This window comes from Arachis ipaensis, chromosome B9 (genome assembly GCF_059453495.1).
Source record: "Arachis ipaensis isolate K30076 ecotype BB chromosome B9, ASM5945349v1, whole genome shotgun sequence".
NCBI classification, from domain to species: domain Eukaryota; kingdom Viridiplantae; phylum Streptophyta; class Magnoliopsida; order Fabales; family Fabaceae; genus Arachis; species Arachis ipaensis.
The window spans coordinates 82,225,986-82,231,479 of NC_142444.1; the positions used below are offsets into that span (position 1 = coordinate 82,225,986).

The 5,494-nt window shown below is 40.5% G+C and overlaps 1 non-coding gene across 1 annotated transcript; it reads right to left on the reverse strand.

Annotated features, from left to right (window-relative positions):
- Positions 1 to 243: 243 nt before the first annotated feature.
- Positions 244 to 351, reverse strand: LOC148545216 (small nucleolar RNA R71). The gene has a single exon (XR_015901280.1). It is a non-coding gene; the product is annotated as a small nucleolar RNA R71 (small nucleolar RNA).
- Positions 352 to 5,494: the final 5,143 nt, after the last annotated feature.

Below are 5,494 nucleotides of genomic sequence, written 5' to 3' on the forward strand. Positions count from 1 at the left end.
TGCAAGTTTCATGGACTTCCATTAGAAGATCCTCATCAGTTTTTAGCTGAATTCTTACAAATCTGTGACACTGTTAAGACCAATGGGGTTAATCCTGAGGTCTACAGGCTTATGCTTTTCCCCTTTACTGTAAGAGACAAAGCTAGGATATGGTTGGACTCACAACCTAAAGAAAGCCTGAACTCTTGGGAAAAGTTGGTCAATGCTTTCTTGGCCAAATTCTTTCCACCTCAAAAGTTGAGCAAGCTTAGAGTGGAAGTCCAAACCTTCAGGCAGAAAGAAGGTGAATCCCTCTATGAAGCTTGGGAAAGATACAAGCAATTGATCAAAAGGTGTCCTTCTGACATGCTTTTAGAATGGAACATCTGATGTATATTCTATGATGGTCTGTCTGAATTGTCCAAGATGTTATTGGATCACTCTGCTGGTGGATCTCTTCATCTGAAGAAAACGCCTGCAGAAGCCCAGGAACTCATTGAGATGGTTGCAAATAACTAGTTCATGTATACTTCTGAAAGAAATCCTGTGAATAATGGGATGACTCAAAAGAAAGGAGTTCTTGAGATTGATACTCTGAATGCAATATTGGCTCAGAACAAAATATTGACACAGCAAGTCAATATGATTTCTCAGAGTCTGACTGGAATGCAAGTTGCATCCGTCAGTTCTAAGGAAGCTTCCTCTGAAGAAGAAGCTTATGACCCTGAGAATCCTGCAATGGAAGAGGTCAATTACATAGGAGAATCCTATGGAAACACCTATAACCCTTCATGGAGGAATCATCCTAATTTCTCCTGGAAGGATCAACAGAAGCCTAATCAAGGCTTCAATAATAATGGTGGGAGAAATAGGTTTGGCAATAGCAAGCCTTTTCCATCATCTTCTGAGCAACAGACAGAGAATTCTAAGCAGAGCCTCTCTGACTTAGCAACCATAATCTCCGATCTAAGTAAGACCACTCACAGTTTCACGACTGAAACAAGGTCCTCCATTAGAAATTTGGAGGCACAAGTAGGTCAACTGAGTAAAAGAGTTACTGAAACCCCTTTTATTACTCTCCCAAGCAATACAGAAGAGAATCCAAAAAGAGAGTGCAAGGCCATAAACACGTCCAACATGGCCGAACCTGTAGAGGAGGGAAAGGCAGTGATTTCCACTGAGAAAGACCTCAATGGACGTCCACTGGCCACTAAGGAGTTTCCTATTGAGGAACCAAAGAAATCTGAGGCTCATATAGAGACCATAGAGATTCCACTGAACTTACTGTTGCCATTCATGAGCTCTAATGAGTATTCTTCCTCTGAAGAGGATGAATATATTACTGAAGAGTAAGTTGCTCAATATCTAGGAGCAATCATAAAGCTGAATGCCAAGTTATTTGGTAATGAGGCTTGGGAGGATGAACCTCCATTGCTCATCAATGAACTGAATATATTGGCTCAACAGAAATTACCTCAGAAGAAACCGGATCCCGGAAAATTCTTAATACCTTGCATCATAGGCACCATGACCTTTAAGAAGGCTCTGTGTGACCTTGGTTCAAGTATAAACCTCATGCCACTCTTTGTAATGGAGAAACTAGGGATCTTTGAGGTACAAGCTGCAAGAATCTCATTAGAGATGGCAGATAATTCAAGGAAATAGGCTTATGGACTTGTAGAAGATGTCTTAGTGAAGGTTAAAGGCTTTTACATCCCTGCTGATTTCATAATCCTAGACACTGGGAAGGATGATGATGAATCCATCATCCTTGGAAGAACCATCCTAGCCACAGCAAGAGCTGTGATTGATGTTGACAGAGGAGAGTTAGTCCTTCAATTTAATAGGAGGAAGCAAGCAGAAAAAGTCAATAACTCTTTAAACCAAAAGCCAAGGGTAAAAAGGATCCAAGGCTTTGAGTATTAATGGATAGGAGGGCCCAATGGAATAAAATCCTAGCCTAAGCGGCTAAATCAAGCTGTCCCTAACCATGTACTTGTGGCGTGAAGGTGTCAAGTGAAAGCTTGAGACTGAGCGGTTAAAGTCATGGTCCAAAGCAAAAAGAGTGTCCTTAAAAGCTGCGTCACAATCTGAAAAGGTTCACCCAGTTCTGTGTCTGTGGCATTTATGTATCCGGTGGTATTACTAGAAAATAAAATACTTAGGGTCATGGCCAAGACTCATAAAGTAGCTATGTTTAAGAATCAACATACTAAACTAAGAGAATCAATAACAATATCTGAATTCTGAGTTCCTATAGATGCCAATCATTCTGAACTTCAAAGGATAAAGTGAGATGCCAAAACTGTTCAAAAGCAAAAAGGCTACAAGTCCCGCTCATCTAATTGAAGCTAATCTTCATTGATAAGTTTGGAATTCATTGTATATTCTCTTCTTTTTATCCTCTTAAGTTTTTAGTTGCTTGGGGACAAGCAACAATTTAAGTTTGGTGTTGTGGTGGGCGGATAATTTATACCCTTTTTGGCATTGTTTTTGCATAATTTTTAGTATGTTTTAATTACTTTTTATTATATTTTTATTAGTTTTTATTCAAAATTCACAGTTCTGGACTTTACTATGAGTTTGTGTGTTTTTCTATAATTTCAGGTATTTTCTGGATGAAATTGAGGGACCTGAGCAAAAATCTGATTCAGAGGCTGAAAAAGGACTGCAGATGCTGTTGGATTCTGACCCTCCTGCACTCGAAGTTAATTTTCTGGAGCTACAGAAGCCCAATTGGTGCGCTCTCAATTGCGTTGTATTTGATGGCCCAAACTGGTGTTCAAAGACAGCCTAAAACATCTTGGCGTAAAACGCCCAAACTGGCACCAGAATTGTAGTTAAACACCCAAACTGGCACCAATGCTGGCGTTTAACTCCAGGAACAGCCTATGCACTTGTAAAACTCAAGGATCAGCCCAAGCACACACCAAGTAGGCCCCGAAAGTGGATTTATGCACTATTTGCACTTAGTTACTCATTTTCTGTAATCCCTAGTTACTAGTTTAGTATGAAAACTACTTTTAGAGTTTTATTTTTACATCTTTTTATCACTTTTGTATCTCTGGACGTTTAGTCCTTAGACCTTTGGCATGGAGGCTGACCATTCGGCCATGCCTAGACCTTTTTCAATTATGTATTTTCAACGGTGGAGTTTCTACACCCCATAGATTAAGGTGTGGAGCTCTACTGTTCTTCATGAATTAATGCAATTACTACTGTTTTCTATTCAATTCAAGCCTACTTCTTCTCCAAGATATTCTCTCGTACTTAATTCAATTAATCAGAATGAAGGGGTGACCCGTGACAATCACCCAATCTTTGTTACTCGCTTAGCCAAGATCCGCGTGCCTAACAACCACAAAGCGGTCTACATAATGTTCAACGTAGTCATTGGACGACAGCCGGAGTATATTCTCTTGGATATCTAATACACGGACCGAGTCCATGAGATTAGTATCTTCGTGGTATAGGCGAGAATTATTGGCAGCATTCCTGGGATCAAGAAAGTCTAAACCTTGTCTGTGGTATTCCGAGTAGGATCCAGGAAGGAATAACTGTGACGAGCTTCAAACGTGCGAATGTTGAGTGCAGTGACAGTGTGCAAAAGGATCAATGGATCCTATTCCGACGCTAGCAGGAACCGACAGATGATTAGCCATGCAGTAGCTATACTTGGTATTTTTCTTCCGAGACGAAAAATCTGACAGTTGATTAGCCGTCAGAAACCGTAGAGGACCACTTTCACTGAAAGGATCTTACAGCTTGCCATAGAAGGAAGTAACGCATGGTTGGAAGAAGGCAATAGGAAAGCAGAGGTTCAGAAGCAACAAAGCATCTCCAGATGCTTATCTGAAATTCCCACCAATGAATTACATAAGTAACTTTATTTTATTTTATGTTTTATTTATATTTTAATTATCAAAACCTCATAACCATTTGAATACACCTTACTGAGATTTACAAGATGACCATAGCTTGCTTCAAGTCGACAATCTCCGTGGGAACGACCCTTACTCACGTAAGGTATTACTTGGATGACCTAGTGCACTTGCTAGTTAGTTGTGCGGAGTTGTGAAAACTGTGAATCACGATTTCCGCCCACCAGGTCACCAAGAGAGTACAAAATGCATGGCGAGTGTGCATCGATTATAGAAGATTGATCACCGCTACAAGGAATGACCACTTCCCTTTGCCCTTTATCGACCAGATGTTGGACCGTTTGGCGGGTAAATCCGATTATTGCTTTCTTGATGGATTCACTGGTTACTTCCAGATTCACATTGCCCCTGAGGATCAGGAAAAGACCACATTCACTTATCCTTTTGGCACCTTTGCTTACAAAAGGATGCCTTTTGGACTATGCAATGCACCTGCTACTTTTTAGCGGTGTATGACAAGTGTCTTTTCCGATCTAATAGAGAATTATCTGGAAGTCTTTATGGAATACTTCAGTGTTTATAGAACTTCATATGATTGTTGCTTAGAGAACTTGGACAAGGTCTTAGTTATATGTGTTGACACTAACCTTGTCTTGAACTTTGAAAAATGCCACTTTATGGTAAAACAAGGTATAGTGTTAGGACATGTAGTATCTAGTGAAGGCATTTCTGTAGACCCGGCCAAGGTCGATGTTATCACCACTTTACATCACCCCTCATCTATGAGGAAGGTCTGCTCGTTTTTGGGACATGCAGGATTTTACAGGCGCTTTATTAAAGATTTCAGCAAGATTGCTTTGCCATTGTCGCGCCTAGTTCAAAAAGATGTGGACTTTGAGTTTGACAGTGCATGTGTGAGTGCATTTGAAGAGCTGAGGAGAGTTCTTACCACAACATCGATTATGCGAGGCCCCAATTGGACACTACCATTCGAGATAATGTGCGATGCGTCAAACCATGCTGTAGGTGCCGTGCTTACACAGCGCGATGGTAAACTTCCTTATGTCATTGCTTACTTTTCCAAAACATTGGATGTAGCACAATCCAACTATACCACCACAGAAAAGGAACTCCTAGCTATTGTTCATGCTTTAGATAAATTCAGATCTTATTTGCTAGGCTCCAAGATAGTGGTATACACGGATCATGCAGCTTTAAAGTACTTATTGACAAAGAATGAGTCAAAACCTAGACTCATACGTTGGATTTTGCTATTGCAAGAATTCGACATTGAGATTAGGGACTGGAGTGGGTCTCAAAACTTGGTTGCGGATCATTTAAGCCGTCTTGAGAATTTAAAATTTGACCCATTTCCGATCGATGACTCATTCCCATTGGATAGTTTGCATGCTGTGTCGGATAGCTTTCCTTGGTTTGCACCAATGGCAAACTACTTAGTTGCAAAAATCTTCCCTCCTAACTTTTCTAAAAACCAAACAGACAAGTTGAGGAGTGATTCCAAATAATATATTTGGGATGACCCTCACTTGTGGAAGAGGGGAGTGGACCAAGTAATTCGAAGATGTGTCCCAGAATTTGAAATCCAGCCCATTCTTGAAGCTTGCCATTCGTCC